Source organism: Sorex araneus, chromosome 1, assembly GCF_027595985.1.
Source record: "Sorex araneus isolate mSorAra2 chromosome 1, mSorAra2.pri, whole genome shotgun sequence".
NCBI lineage: Eukaryota > Metazoa > Chordata > Mammalia > Eulipotyphla > Soricidae > Sorex > Sorex araneus.
The window spans coordinates 110,244,849-110,262,371 of NC_073302.1; the positions used below are offsets into that span (position 1 = coordinate 110,244,849).

Below are 17,523 nucleotides of genomic sequence, written 5' to 3' on the forward strand. Positions count from 1 at the left end.
GGTCCTGCTGGATTTCCACTGGGACAGAACCTTGCATTCTGACAGGTAGCATGTGAAGAGCTGAGCCAGTGTATTAACAGATACTGGTGGCAGATTCTTCAGGTGTTCGGGTCTGACCTTGTCTGGACCAGGTGCTCTACGTGTCATTACCGATGAAATGGTGTGTCAGATTTCGGAAGGGAGGATGTTGGGAAAGACATATCCATCCTGCAAAATTTGGTATGTTGGGCAGGTGGATGTGGCTTTCGAAGAGATACGGGTAGAAATTGTGAATAATCCTCTTAATTGCCCTTCAGGAATATGTGATAGATCCATCAGGATGTCAGAGGGCATTCATCTTGGTCTTGTAGTTGGGAAAGGACAGGCAGGTGTTGCAAATGCTTTTCTCAGCTTCTGTCGCATCGGCCAACACTGCTGCTCTTCTCTTTGAAGTCTTCCTTTATCGCTTCTCTGCACAGCTTTGCACACTTGGATGTTAGCTTTTGATAGCCTGAGGCTTGTGCCGAACCACTTGGCAAATGAGCTTGAGAGTTTCCTAAGACCTGTCTTAGGAAAGGTTTGTGTTTCTGTTTGTGGCTTTCCCACTTTCTGCATTCTTTGCATAGTCATGGATGTGCTGAACCAGACGATCGTATTCCTTGTTGATGTTGTCAACAACGCATCTTCACACATTACCACAATAGTGCCAAAGAGCTCCCAGTTGGTGTCATTCTGGGAGTTTTCTTAAACTCTGTAGTCCTTCCTCCCTGCTCTGTGAAGTAGAATTGTGTACGAAGGAGACGGTGGTCCGATCCTGTTTGGAATTTTAGGACAACAGTGACATCACTTAGGCAAAATCGTTGATTGAATTTGATGAGGTCGATTTTGTTGTGGAACTGTCCACAGAGAAACTCCCATGCCCAACGTTTAGATTTGGTCTTCTGGAACTATGAGTTACCATGGATGGTCTTGGTCAACATGATGAACTCATACACAAGTAATTTTGAATTCCAGTTTTATATAGAGACACTTAGAACCTTTTTTTTCTTTTTTTATTTCTCTACTGAAGCCAATCAGCATACGGAAGATAAAATAAAGGCATAAGACATTGAGTGTTAAATCTCCAGTCATTGATAAATTTTTTAATTATATATCTCTTGGATTGGAGCGATAGCACAGTGGGTAAGGTGTTTGCCTTACATGCGACCGACTCGGGTTTGATTCCTCCATCCCTCTCAGAGATACTGGCAAGCTACCCGGAGTATCCCACCCACATGGCAAAGCCTGGCAAACTCCCAGGGGCATATTAGATATGCCAAAAACAGTAACAGCAAGTCTCAAAATGGAGTCATTCTGGTGCCTCCTCGAGCAAATAGATGAACAACTGGACAACAGTGCTCCAATGGTAAAATTTAGTCGTCACCTATAGAGTGGACTTGGGAATGGTAAGGTAGAGTGTTTTATCTTTCATGCAGTTGGCCCAGGTTTGATATTTGATATCCCAAATAGTACTTCAAGCACTGTCAGGAGTAATTCCTCAGTGCAGTGAGGAATGACTCCTGAGCACTGCAAGGTATGGCCACAAAACAAAACAAAAAATATTTGACATATATATTTATTATATGTATATACATGTGTTTTGATCTTATATACATATATAAAAGTTTATTTCTTAATTTTTCTTCTGGATTGATATATATGCATATTAATATGTCAGTGTCAGACCATTAATTATTGCCACTTTAATATATTTATTGAAATCAAGCTATGGGACAATCTTCCTGAGAATTTCTTAAGATAGATTTGCAATAAATTTTTTAAAAAAATCTACAGGTGTTAGGAAAACAATAATTAAGTCTACTATAGTCACCAATTTTCTTTTGATAGTATTTTAATATGTATATTAAAATTATGAAAGTAAAATCTATCACAATGGTAATAAAGCAGCTAATCATAGTTTTCTTTCTTATCAAAATATATCATCATCACATCATAGTACTGAATTATGAAAATATGGGTACTAATTCAGAAGAAATTGTTAATCGCAGCATTTCATATCATTATTTCACTTCTTAATAAAACTTTTCTTTTAATCACACTCATCATCAAAAGCCAGATTCCCTCTAACTGTCTCAAGAACCAATTGTAGTCTCCAACCACACCATATAAACTCAGCCCTAAAGATAATATATTTTAGTTCTGGTGACTGACCATTTGTCAAATAATAAAATTCTGGTAATAGAACTGCCATTCATTATCTTTCAATAGGACATCAGTCATTATATGAAAGTAACTCTTCTCATTTTGTGGTTTCATTGGCTCTAGGAAATGAGCTATTGCCATTATTAAGCAGGATTATTTACCAGAAAAATGGAAGATTTTTTGTTACAATATTACTCATCAGATAGCAGTATGCCCATAGAAAATTCATTTTAAGGTAATATGTGTATTATTTTACCACATGCATGTTTTAACATATGATATATATTTTAATATATTATGTATAGTTTATGTAGATATATATGTTTATATATTTTTTGGAAAATTTGTGTGTTAAGTGGCAATCTCAAGAGTGCTAGCTAATCATTTAATTCCTCAGGAATTGTGATAAAACTCAAAAGCATTTGGCTTTTATGACCTCAAAGACATTACTTTTTTGCCAACAGAAGAATGCTTATTCTATTGTAATGGAAAAATAAGACGACACGTGGGTTTTTCTCTGCAGAGAAAATCATCATCATCATCATCATCCCATTGATCGTCGAATTTCTCGAGTGGTCTCAGTAACGTTTCCATTCGTCCTAGCCCTGAGACTTTAGAAGCCTCCCTTTACTTGTCCTTCCCAATGATGCCACATTGGAGGCTTTTTCAGGGTCAGGGGGATGAGACCCATCATTGTTACTGGTTTTGGCATATGAATATGCCACAGGGAGCTTGCCAGACTCTCCCATGTGGGCAGGAAACTCTCAGTAGCTTGTTGGTTTCTCCCAGAGGGAGAACTAGACTATAAGATGTCTTTTGGAAGCTTGGTTTTATAGTCTCTGGATGTTGACTATTGGTGGGATTACACAGCGCCTGGTGCAGTCCCTGGGTGTGACCACCAAGCTACTGAAAAATGGGAAATCTGGGCAGAAGAGGCCCAGTCCCGATCCTTGGAGGTCTCAGCCCCAGGTCCTACACACCTGGGTTCCTCTGCTGGTAACTTCATGCATGAGGCTCCTCCAAACGTGTGGAGAGGGGCCTTGAGGATGGCTGTGGCTAATTAACTATTAATTAATTAATTACTAAGTAAAAATAAAAATGAGTTATTCACCATGTACATAAATATTCTATAAATGCTGACCGTTATTAATTTTATTAAGATAAAATTGAATAGTCTTCCTCAAGAAGTGTCTGTTTTAATCATATTCAGTATCACAATGACAAACTCAGATTAATAAATAATTAAAATGTATTTTAATTATACATCAAAATTATCCCATATTTTTCAAACCTGTAGAGAATTCAATTCATAAAAAAGTGAAATTAACATTTATGTATTTGCATTATTATCCAAAAGTTCTAATTATTTATGAAAAGTTCTAATTATTTATGACTATACTATCTAAATTCTTAGAAAAAACACCAGTTTGTATATCTTTAACAATGGTATAGGCCTGTATACAGATCTTACATTTTTGCATGCATTTTTGTTAGAATTAGTACTTTTTAAACAGTAAATATTATTACATATTGTGTTATTGAATGATGATTTTATATTTCCACCCAAGGTCAATAGCATCATAATGAAAATGTGATAGGATAGATTGGCAATATATTGATGGTTAAGGCTGTAAAGTTGTGCCTGAAAGACAGTAGGTTACTTTCTGGCAACAGAATAATGCTAATTCAATTTTATTGAAAAATTAAGACGTGTGTTTTGTTTTTTCAGAGAGAATAATTTCTAAGTAATAATAAAATTACATTATTCAGCATGTATATTGATGTTTTATAAATTATGATCTTTATTCAGATAAAAATATAATAGTTTTTCTGTTCAATAAAAATCCCAGAATGTACATAATAATAGTCCGTGTGAATAATCTCAAGTTATTAATTATATGTTCATGGACAACTAACGTAGTAACAGGTATTCCTAATGCTGGAGAGATCGTGGAGGAGCTTGCCTTGCATGTGGTCCTCCCGGGTTCAAATCCCAACAGTTCATATACCTCGTGGAGAAGCAGCAGGAGAGGTACCTGAGCACTGCTGGGGGCGTTCAACACCATCACCACCCTAAAAATAATTCTCCATTTTTTGGTATTTCTTGATTTTTTTCCCTCATGTAAAATAAACACAAATATCAATGAGCTGTCTCAGATTCCTGAATATCTATAAGTATTATTCTATTAAAATAACTTAATATTATTCTAACTATTCTAGTTTTATGGCACACATGTTATTTATAATTATACAGTCTAATTACCCATATAACAAATGCAATAAATGACCATTTAAATATTTTATGATATTTGTATGTTTGCCTAAAATAGCAATTTTGCACAAAGAAATTTAATCAGTATGGAATAAATATCACACAATAGTTAATTATTTTATGCTTACTTTTTAGTATTTACTTCACTAATGCCATACATACATAATCTCATGTTTTGATAATGTGAAGAGCATATGTATATATTTAATTCACAGTTTTCGTAAACATTTATAATGTTTCTTTTGCCATTTGGTTTGCCCATGGTGTCACTGCCTTCTTAAGATAATTTGTGTTTCTCACTCATGATATGCTCCAGAGTAAACTTGGATTTGCTTTCTGTGTTTCTTTACAAGTTCATTAGATTTATTGATAAAACTAAAATGCTTGCTGGCATCAATTTTCTCACCCATGTTCGAATTCTCTATATTCTTGATTATCTAAGTTTTGTTATTTTCCATATGAATTGAGGTCTGTTATTTAAAATTTTGAGTCAGGCTATTTTGTATGTTTTTTTGTCATTCAGAAAAATGCTTGTGCTCTTCTGTTAATTCTTTCACTGAGTATATCTTATATATATATATATGCATTTCTATAATTTCATGCACTAAAAATACAATAACAAAATAATATTCCCAAATGTATATTTTTTGAGAAAGAGTAAATAGGCAAGCTCTATGATTAAAATGTAAAGTAGGCTATAAAGGAATACTGTCGAAGAAAAATAGAAAGCATGTCTGTTAACTCAGTTTTAGTGAATTCATTACTAGAAAAATAATTCCATTCAATATAACAAAAAGCATTTAATTCTAGCTTGCATTGTGCAACAACTGTGGATAAACTGCATTCCTATTAGGGTGTATGTTAATGTTTTGTGTATCTTCACTGTATCACTGTCATCCCGTTGCTTGTTGCGCATTGATTTGCTCGAGCGGGCACCAGTAACATCTCCATTGTGAGACTTACTGTTACTGTTTTTGGCATATCGGATATGCCACGGATAGCTTCCCAGGCTTTGTGTGAGCAATCTATTCTTGGTAGCTTGCCGGGCTCTCGGAGAGGGATGGAGAAATCGAACCCCAGTCAGCCTCATGCAAAGCAAATGCCCTACTCGCTGTGCTATCTCTCCAGTCTAAGGATTTGTTACCCTAATTAATTATTATTAGCCTGTCATTGCCACATACCTCTTAGTAATAAGGTACATACACATCTTGGTAATAATATGGGTTTGGTTCCAGACCATGATGATAAAGTTGTCATTGCAATAAAGCAAGTCATAGAAGTTTTTTCATTTCTTTTCTTTTTTTTTTTCTTTTTGTGAAGGGAGAGAGGGAGGGAAGAGTAGAAGGAGGGAGAAGAAAGTAAGTCATAGAAGTTTTTTGATTTCTCAATGTACACAAAGTTTTCATTTACCCTATAGTATGTTAATTTCAAGTAGGATATATGACAGAATATGAGCTGCTAAAGCAGTCATTTGGAGCACAAGATTTCAATCTAGAGTTAAAATAGTGAAGCTAATTTAAGCCGTCTTCTCAAGCCTGGTTTGTGACACGTCTGATAACGTTCTATGGACTAAGCCAAGGTAATTAAACAAGCCCAGAGTTACAGCAGAGACAAATGCTCCACCTACCAGAAATCATGATACAAGAGTGAAAGAAGCGAACAACTATGATCAAAGAGCAAAATCTGCCACAGTTCAAACTTCATTCACAAATCCATTTTAATTTTTACAAAAATACTCGCAAGCTCACCGAAACTCCTTTTAGTACATTAACTAAGATTAATTTCAGATATTATGATATAATCCTATTAGAATTTGACTTTCGATAGACCATTGAATTTAAGCAAACTATCTACCACACATTATAATAGAATATAAAATTGCAGATATATAATTTGGAATGAATATGGACAAAAATATTTGAAAGTATCATATTTGGAAATAAATTCAGTGGCTATTTGCCATAAATTCAGTAACTATTTTGCACAATAAATATACTTTTCTGATGTGACCCGGGTGGCCACACGATTGTGTGGCTGCTCTGCGGCTGATAGACCATGATCCAGAGGCCAGCTAGACTACTTTTGGTACCAGCAGCTGCTTCTAGCACTGTCTCTAGACTGTGAACTAAGCCATAGCCCCATGCTGCACCAGGAAGGGAAATGATGTAATTTCTAACATAAATCTCTCTGGACTTAGTTACTAAAATACAGAAATCCCAAACAACTTAATGTCTCTTCATTCTCAGCAATGGGACGCTTCCTTTTCAGCAGGGCTACTTTTTGGGGGGAAACTCCAACAACGATAGTGAGTTTTGTGTTGAAATATGGAATATAATCAAAGTAAAGAGAGAGTGAAGTAAAATTTATCCGCTACACAGGCGGGGTTGGGGGGTTGGAGGGTAGAAGGTATACTGGGGTATTTGGTGGTGAAATATGTGTACTGGTGAAGGGATGGGTGTTCGAGCATTGTGTAACTGAGACATAAGACTGAAATCTTTGTGACTTTCAACAGGGTGATTCAATAAAATAAATAAATTTAAAAAAAAATTAAAAATAAAAATAAAAAAAAAATAAATCTGCTTTTCTAACTCCAGGACTAAAGTTAACTTATATGGTAAATAAACCCTTTATATTTGTATTTTTATCCTTGTAAGTCATAAATTTTTGATTTCCTCCTCTTGTCTTTCATATATATTAGAAAATGTATTGCTACTGTTTCTCTCAAAGCTCAGCTTTTTTATTATAGTGTCTTGTCAAATGCAGCTAAAAACAATCAACTTGCACTACAAACATTTTCTCTTCAAACTTCTTCTAATGTTACGGCTCATTAAACTCATTGATGCCTACAAAGTTATCCCAGAAAATTATCTAAAAAAGCAAACCACAGCCATTTTCTAGCATCTCATAAATGACTTCAAACTATTTTCTTCTTCAAACCCCATGGTGCTACTTTGTTGTCATGATGGAGGTTGTATTAGTAAGAAAACCTTCCTTCCCGAGAGAGATAATATAGCATACACCATCACTTTATACATAAACACTTTATCAGTTACATTATTAGATTAGCAGATAAATCCTATACATCAATATTTTACAACTCTGAATGCGTTTTTTTCTCCCAATACATGGCAGATGGCAGATATAACTTAGGCCAGTTCAGCTGCAACCTCATATATTCACCATGATTAAAATCCATGTCTTCACTTAAAGCTTAAAAGAGTATTTTCGTTCTTGGCTGTGTTATTCTCTGAGTAGAGCTAAAGGACAAGGACATTTGAGCTTTGAGCCAAGTAATACAAACTATTTAAACCGCTCAGATATTTAAACCACAAACACTTCATATATCATTGACCAAATCCATCTGTTTGGTCAATTTTCAATGCAATAGACAAATATCTTGTTTGACAGAGACATGGCAGGCATGACAGAGGAAAGGTAAGAACAATTGTGGACACATGATAAATTCTTTAAGGAATAAAATTTTTTAAGTAGGTATCAAGCAACTTAGGGAAAAGAGTTAGCAACATTCTATTTCAAGTAATTCAAGAGGTGTTCCAAACTGAACAAATGTTCTATGACTTTGCAGCCTCAGTCATAAACATTGGATTTACTTTTCTAGATATGCTGTTTAAATAGTGAACTCATTCTATTAAGTTTATATTTAAACAGATATTTAGTTTATATTCATTTTAATGCAATTTAAATATTTCTAGAGTAATATTTTTCTTCTTTGCATCACTTCCAAAAACACATTTTTATTTCAATGTTTATTATAGTTGATGTTATTTATGTTATTTTAAATCATTCTCTCTCTTTGTTTTTTTCTTTTGGATCACACCTGGCATCGTGAAGGCTCTATGTTCAATAGGTATTTGAGGTGGTGCTCAGGGGACTGTAAGGTGTTAGGAATCCATCCTAGTTTGGCAGTGTATAAGGTGAGCACCATATCTGCCAGACTATCTCTCCATCCCAAATGGGTTTCTTTTGTTTTGAAATTATAAATTTTTAAAAACATATCCAGGCAAATTTTTAAATCTGCCTGCATTTTGACTTGTTTAAGGATTTTTCATCTCAAAACTTACTTTCTACACTTATTCTTGAATTTTTTCCCCAGTTTCATTTGGTTTTTTGAATACTGCCCTGCTTTTCTCTTCTGTGGCTTCAGCCTACACTGTTAAGACACACAGTAACTGTTTTTTCATTAACATGTACTCAAACTTGGTTTTTCATTAATATATACTGTAACTGTGTCTTTCATTGATATAAATAGTAACTTTGTGTTTTCATGGATGTGCATTTTGATCTCTAATTTTCTAATTCTTAACTTATTTTTATACATATAATTCTTATTTTAAGTCCTCATGTTCCTATTTAAATTCTCAGTGGATATTATGTATTCTTCCTCACAATAGTTTTCCAATTGTCTCATTGTTTATCCAGTTGTGACTAAATTCTGTCTTCATTTGGTTATGCTAAGGGACCTTAGACCCACATTCAGTTGTGCTCAGAAATCATTCCAGAAAGTGACTTACGAGGTGCTGTAGGGAATGACTGGGGGGACAACTGGGGTCGAGGGTGAGCTCTTTAAAAAAAAAAAAAAAACCCTTTTTATTAGAGAATCACTGTGATATACAGTTACAAACTTATGAACTTTTGTGTTTGTATTTCACTCATATAGTGATCGTTTACCCATCCCTCCACCAGTGCCCATTCTCCTCCACCAATGTTCCCAGTATCCCTCCCACCACCCCCACCCCATCCCCCACCACCCCATCCTGCCCCTGAGGCAGGCCATTCCCTTTTGTTCCCTTTTGGGTGTTGTATTTTGCAATAGAGGTATTGAGTGGCCTTCATGTCCGGTCTATAGTCTACTTTCAGTTTGCATCTTTCAACCCGAATGGGTCCTCCTGACATCCTCTACTTGGTGTTCCCTTCTCTATCTGAGATGCCTTTTCCCCCAGCATGTGAGGCCAGTTTCCAAGCTGTGGGGCAGACCTCCTGGTCCTTATCTCTACTACTCTTGGGTGTTAGTCTCCCATTCTGTTACTCTATATTCCACAGATGACTGCGATCTTTCAGCCCTTTTGGAAAACAATATGGACGCTTCTCGAAAAATTAGAAATTGAGCTTCCATTTGACCCAGCAATACCACTCCTGGGAATATATCCCAGAGAGGCAAAAAGGTATAGTAGAAATGACATCCACATTTGAATGTTCATTGCAGCACTACTTAAAATAGTCAAAATCTGGAAAATACCGGAGTGCGCAAACACAGATGACTGGTTAAAGAAACCATGGTACATCTACACAATGGAATACTATGCAGCTGTTAGAAAAGATAAAGTCATTAAATTTGTATGTATGTCGATCAATATGGAGGGTGAGCTCTTGAGCCTTGGACAAATCAGATGAGCTATAGGGGTGCCTTCCCCCGGCAGTGGTCCCTTGCCTTCCTCCAACGACTCCTCCCTCCCTCTTCAGATGGCCAAGTGCTGTGTAGAGAAACTATGCCTAAAATCAAAACATCAGGGACCGTTGATCAAGCTAATTGCCACCAGCCAGGGAGAGAGGGAACTGGAAGACCCTCTTTGACTGCCTGTGGGCTTGCAGGAAATCCCCTGAAAGTTGTTCATCCTTTGTCCTCCCTCTTCTCTTCAAGAATATGAACCTAAACTTGATTGCAATAAAGTGAGTCTTCTCCCTGCTGTGGCTTCAGGAGCACTTGTCTTATCTTTGTCTATTTTGTCCTTTCATATGGCTCTGCATACTCATGCTCCCTCTAAGTGCTGTGCTTCCCTGTCTGAGTGGGGTGGGGGTTTTGGTGAACTGACAAGCCCAGCTCTTCTGCTGGGTCCATGGACCCAACATGTCAGAATAACAGTGACTGGACAACCTGGAATCCATGGGGTCATCCATGTACAAAGCAAGTGCCTTAGCCCGTGTACTATCTCTGGCCCCATATTTGCATTATTTATTTACCTTCTTTGGCGATAACATCGCTGTCATAAATTCCATTAACTTATCTGTGTTTTTTTTCATTTTCCCTTTGAGTAAAATTTAGTTTTATGGAATATATCTAATTATATAAGTTTTTGTGAGCAGGGTATGTTAAATACCTAAAATTTTACTTCCTGTCTCCCTGTGGCCAGTACACTGAGATGCATTATTTCCTCTCAGGATTTACACATTAACTGGCCTGTTTGTCAGTTTTTCTGCAGATATATTTAAACCACAGCCACATGGAAATATAAAGTAATGTCTCTTGGGGGAAAATCTTATAATTATTTCATGAACAAAATACACATAATTCTGTAAACACATTATTCCAGAGTATGACATGGGTTTCACAAATACTTAAAACAGAAATCTGCAAAGTTTTCTGACTTGTTTATGGCTCACCCTGTCTTCACTGCTGCTATGGCAGGAAGTGCTAGTGAACCCATGCAAATATGTGACTGTAAATGTCCCCTAGCCTGAAAAGTGACTTTGATAAGAACGTTTGGAATTTTATAGTGGGTATTTTCAGAGGACAAAAATAGAGCTAATCTTTATGTAGTAAGTCAAGCGTTTTCTGAACAACTGAAAGAAAATGTTAGGTATACCCCACCTGGTCCATTGTTATTCACATAAAGTCGATTTCCAATGTTTGTTATGCTATAAAATATTGATAAATAAGAACCTTAAATTTATTTTCCCATAGTTATAGTGATGTCTGTTTCAGTCTTGTCAACTTCTAGATTTTTTTTATAGAAAGGAAGGGCGCAGGGGGTGGTGCATGGAGGAAATTATTCAGAAATATAAAATGTCTATTGTACAAAAGTCTGTGGCATAATTAATAGAATTATTGATTCCATTTTTTATTCCATTTCATTCTTGATTCCACATGATATTTTCTCTTTTCTAGAAAAGTTTATTATATTATACCAATTATGATGTAAACCCTTAAAACACAATTTCCAGATTGATACTAGAAAACTAACTGTTGAAGAAGCTCCAAGATATTTATCTGTTATGGAAACATTAATAAAATGAGGAATTGAACCAATATTAGGAGTTGTGTTTCACTGTCAAAGGTCTAACGAAATCAAGAAAGTATTTACAAACAAGGACATTAAAATCTATGTGGCCCAGGGGGAGAGAGGGTGGCAGAAAGACAGCATATAAAAACTGCCCAACCGTTAATAAAAATACAATAAAAAATGAATGAATATGTGCTGTTTTCTCTTGTTCTTCCCCCCACCTAGATTAAATCGATCTTGCCTGTAAGGAGTTACTTTCCAATTCTTTCTATGAGAGGATAAAAAGGCAAGACATGCTTGTTTAGATGCACATATATTAAAAATCAAAACAGAGTAAACCTACCCACCCCAAATGGGTGCAGAAAGTAGTAAAGTCCTGCACCAGAAGTACATAATTTGTTGAGTAGTTCCATATATTTTAAAACGATGGCCCATGCTCCTGACTGACTAATATAATAAGCAGAGAATCCAATGAAATATTCCACACACAAACACACACCAAAAAAACGTGTTATCAGTTATAGTAAACAGAGTTTCTTTTAAAAAATACACTATAGAAATTGAATCAAAAAGAAAATAGAATGTTGGCTTCTTTTAGAACAGGATGTAAGAAGAATAGAAACATTGGGAACACTTTCCCAGTGCTGGTGGTGTGGGAAATAGTATGGGCTTCCTCAATAAACTAAACATCATCGGCTGCCGAGATGTGACCCCAAGGGTAGCACGCGTGTGCGGCTCCTCCACAGCTGCACGAGCGTGAATCCAGACCCAGCTGAACCAACTTCAACATGGACTGCTCCTTGCAGATTGTCTCCAGCCAGTGAACTAAGGTGCGACCCCATGCCCGCCCAGGAGAGGAAAGGTATTTCTCTCTCTCGCTTGTCCCTTCCCGGGGATGAAGGGCATGGGGACCGCCATATTATGATGACCACAGATGGGGTTTACCAGCTTGCAATGATCCATAAGAAATCTCCCTGGACTTAGTTGCTAAAGTACAGAAATCCAAAACCTCATTTCTCTTCACAACAGGTCTGACTCTAGTGGGGTGCTCCTAATAATAATGGTGAGGTTTGTGTTGAAATATTGAATGTAAGCAAAGTAAATGGAAAGTAAAGTGAAAAAAAATAAACTAAACATCATCAGGTGTAGCCATAGATACCTTCCAAGACCCAGGTTATCCAGGTGATCCCAGGAATATGAGGGGCAGTAAATATCCACACCTCATCCTTGAGTCCTTGCAGTGAACCAATGGCTGGTTAGCAGGGACGTGAGAGGAGACCCAGGCCCTCCTGAGCACTTTTGGGAATCAGCCCCCACCCAGAAAAATTAAACACTGAATTATCAGGCTATTTAGAAACAAATTTCTAGGAATGCACCCAAAAGAATTGAAAGCAGAATACATTTATATACCAATTAAAATAGTAATTCATTACTACATTTAAAAGGTAAAGACCGGTTCAATGGCAAATAGGTTAAATGATTGTCTTAGAATATACCATAATATTAGACTAAAATTCTGATCCATTTTATAGCATGAACAGATCTTGAAACACAATATTGTATGATTCCAAATAAAAATACTTAAATATAATAAAGAGCTAAAGTTGAAAAATAGGTATAAGATACAATGGGGAAGGAAGACAGGAAACAGTAGTGTTTATAGGTCATATGATTTCAAATTTGCAAAGTAAAAATTATTCTAGAGATGGATGGTGAATATGGTTGAACAACTATAAGATTGTTCATAAAGTTAAAATCTGTATACTTAATATATTAACATGATGTATATAATATCAACTTTTCTGGAATATCAGTAGATAAGATTAAGGTCTAATCAAGCAACACCTGAATCAGCAGAAAGAGATAATTAAAAAGTGATGCCACATCATTAGAATTATTAGTGCTTAGAATTATTAGTGCATAGCTAATGATGGGAGCAATCAAATTAAACTATTGAGAAATGTAATATTCCTACAGAAATTACAGTTATATCTAAAAGTTAATTACATTATATTTTTCTGGATATGAAGTTTAGTGGAAATAGGTGATAGAAACGCATTATTGATTTTTAGGTATCACAGGATTTGTTATATATTATTATAGTCTTTGCTTTCTTCATTTGATGATCTGAGAATAGTATCTGCTATATTTCTCTTCTTGAGAACATTTTTATTTGCTCTCTCTATATGTTGTAAGGTAAGTATATTCAATAGTGCTCAGTCCATACTCCTACTTTGGTGTTTGGCATTAGCCCTTGCTCTGCTGAAAATCCAATGCAGTTCTCCCACATGCAAAGCAGGCATTCAGCCCCATTACCTTCTCTTCAGGCATCCTCTTGAGTAAATTTTTTTGTTTGTTTGTTTTGGGGGCCATATCTGGAAGTGTTCAGGACTCACTCCTGTCTCAATGCTCAGGGATCACCTCTTGAAGGTTGCAGGGGATTCTATGGAATGACAGGCATCAAACCCAGCTCAGCTGCATATAAGACAAGCACCTTACCTACTGTACTGTCCCTTTAACCACTATATGAAGTTTAATTTATTTTTTATTCTTAGCTTTTTGGGTCACACCCAGTGATGCTCAGGGGTTACTCTTGGCTCTGTGCTGAGGAATTACTCCTGGTGATGCTCAGATGACCATATGGAATGCTGGGTATTGAACCCGGGTCAGCCGCATTCAAGGCAAATCCCCTACCTGCCCCTAAATGAAGTTTTAAAGAAAGCACTTCAATAGCTCTAGTACATATTTTGATTTTAAGATTATGCACTTTGCTCAGCATTGTTATATACCAGTACTTAAAAGTTTCCTGAGCCTGGGCTGATACCAGTGCATGCTCCGCCGAGATTCGACCCGGGTGGCCACACTTTTGTACGGCCGTGTTGCTGCTGATCAACTAGAATCCGGAGGCCAACTAGACTACTTTTGGTTCCAGAAACTGCTTGCAGCCATGTCTCTAGACTGTGAACTAAGCCATAGCCCCACGCCGGAAGAGGATGGAAAATATCCTTTTTTCTCGTCGGGCGGTGTGGTGTCAGCCATAGTATGAGGACTATTTATTAAGCAGGCATGAACTTGGCGTCACGGGAAGGAGGAAAAAAAAATTCTATGTACTTGAAACAGTGGGACTTCATATTTCTCCATTCTCAGCAATGAAAAACTAATTATCAAATGCTTCCTTGGCATTAGGGCTGTCTTTCTTGGGGGAAAACTCCAACAATAGTGAGATTTGTGTTGAAATATGGAATGTAATCAAGGTAAAGAGAAAATAAAGTGAAATTTATCAATTACGCAGGCGGGGATGGGGGATGGGGGGCAGGGGGTGGGAGGCATAATGGGGTCTTAGGTGGTGGAATATGGGCACGGGTGAAGGGATGGGTGCTTCAGTATTGTATAACTGAGACATAAGCCTGAGAAGTTTGTATCTATCCACATGGTGATTCAATAAAATAAATAAATTAAAAATAATTTTTTCTGAGATCACCATATTTTCTCATACATGTTAGCCATTATATATAATTTTCAAACAGAATTATAATTCAAAATTTACACTAATGGTAAACTAGAGTACACTAAAGAAACAATTGGTGGGAATTTTAAGAGTACATCTTACTCATTGAAGCCAGTTTCATTTAATATACTTTGGGCAGAAGATAGTATTGATACTAATTGTTTTTTAAAACTTTTTTATCTTTGTTTCAATAATTTTGTAGGATGAGTTTTATATTTAAATTAATAAGGTATGGTTTAATATTCAGTGTTAGGAGAAGATTATAAATTGAAATTGCTTTATCTATTCAGAAAGATGATGCAATGCAGGACTGCAATGATATTTAAAATAGCAAAAACAACATAAAAATAAATTTTAAGGAATTAACCCCCAAGTCAAAATGTAATTGTCTTGTAATTTTAGCTAATGTAGCTAAATTTGAATACATAAAAAAGCTAAGAAATCAAAAAATAGATCACAAGTTCAAGGTATCAGAAGAGAGCATTATCAACTCTAATATATGCAAGATAATTAGAAAATTTAACATAAATAATAAAATAATTAACATACAATATTTCAAGTCTCTCTGTCTTGAAGAGAGTCACTTGCCCACATGCCTGGCTATCTTCCCTGGGCCCCTCGGAGGGGATGGGCTCCAGCTTCCCTCCCCACCCCGAGCAGAGCTCCCGGCGGCTGAAGACCACCTGAACCTAGCGACAGCCATGCTCGAGGCCCCTCTCCACACATTCAGATAGGCCTCACACATGAAGGTACCGCAGAGGAACCCAGGTGTGTGTAATCCCATCAACAGCCAACATCCAGAGACTTAAAAGAGAGCTCCCAGAAGCGATATCTTCTAGCCTACTTCTCCCTCTGGGAGAAACTGGCAAGTTTCTGAGAGTTTCCTGCCCACATGGGTGGGGCAGTCTTGCAAGCTTCCCATGGTGTATTCATATGTTAAATTCAGTAACAAGCTGGATCTCATTCCCCTGACCTGGAAAAGCATCCAGTGCGACATCATTGGGAGGGCTGAGTCCAGAGAGAATTCTAAGATCTCAGGGAAAGGACGAATTGAGAGGTTACTGAGCCCGCTTGAGAAATTGACAACGGGGAATTCGTGATTCGTGATTTCAAGACTGAATCAAGAAAAATTAGAAAATCTCAGTAGATCAATAACTAATGATGCTATCTGAATAGCAATCGAAGTTTGTCCCCCAAATTAAAACCTAGTACCTAGAGTGAAATGTAACAAATTTTGAATGAATTATTAATACTTATTATCTAAATTTTCTACTAAAAAAGAATAACAAAAATTACAGAATTATTTATAGCCAATATTGCTGCTATTTCTAAACCAGATATCACACACAAAATATAAATACCAATATTTCTAGGAAGTGTATACATAAATCATGAGTAAAACACTTGTAAAACAAATTTAACAATACATTCTCACTTGTATCACTTGTAGTCCCGTTGATCTTCGATTTGCTCGAGCGGGCACCAGTAACGACGCCATTTATCCCTGTCACATGCTAGTGCAGCCCAATGATATCTGCTTGCTCCAGGAACAGGAAGAGCCTCAAATTGTTCATTCAGGGATTTGACAAAGAAATCTGACCATCTAGTTGGTGGGCGGCCACACGGTCTTCTGATGTCCCGTGGAATCCTGTCTGTAACAGCTCTAATCCAGCAGTCGTCTCTGAACTGCATTACATGACGGGCCATCTGATTTTTGATTCCTTGGCAAACAAGACAGCATCCCTGATTCTTGACCGTCAACGGAAGTCAGAACTCCGGATTCCTTCTCTCACTTGAGTGAGACGTGATACTCCTAGCACAGCTCTTTCGATTCCTCTCTGGGATACCCAAATAGTGTTCTCATCCTGTTTTCATAGGGCCCAGGTCTCTGAGGCATATGTTAGTGCAGGAAGAATGGTGGAATCGAAAAGATGTGCCTGGAGTCGGAGGTCCTTCGTCCTCTTAACCACTTTTTTGACAGTCTTGAAGGCATTCCATGCTGCTCTCTTCCCCGTGCACAGTTCTGGTGCCAAGTCGTTCCTCATGTTGATATCTTGACCCAGTTACACGTAACTGATGCATTCGGAGATGATTGTTCTGTTGAGAGCAAATGGAGCTTCAGGAACTAGTTTGTTTTTCATGAGCATCGTCTTGTTGAGATTCAGTTGCAGTCTAACCTTTCCACACTGTGGTCGAAGTCAGTCAGCATTTGTGCCCTTTGGCTAATGTTTGACGCTGTGAGAACAGATGTCATCAGTGAAACTGAGGTGGTTTAATTGCCAACCATCTATCTTCACTCCCATTCCATCCCATTCCAGTCATCACATGATGTTCTTGAGGGTGGCACTGAAGAGTTTTGGTGAAATGGTATCACCCTGAGAGTCTCTTGCCTGCATTCCTGGCTGTCTTCCCCGGGGCCCCACAGAGGGGATGGGCTCCAGTTTCCCTCCCTACCCCAAGCAGTGCTCCCGAAGGCCAAAGACCACCTGAACCTAGCCACATCCATGCTCGAGGCCCCTCTCCACAAGTTTGGACAAGCCTCA

The 17,523-nt window shown here is 37.1% G+C and overlaps 1 protein-coding gene across 3 annotated transcripts in view; it reads right to left on the reverse strand.

The window, feature by feature from the left end:
* CDH18 (cadherin 18) overlaps positions 1–17,523 on the reverse strand; it is a 993,503-nt gene that overhangs the window by 97,713 nt on the left and 878,267 nt on the right. The gene's annotated exons all lie outside the window — the stretch shown is intronic.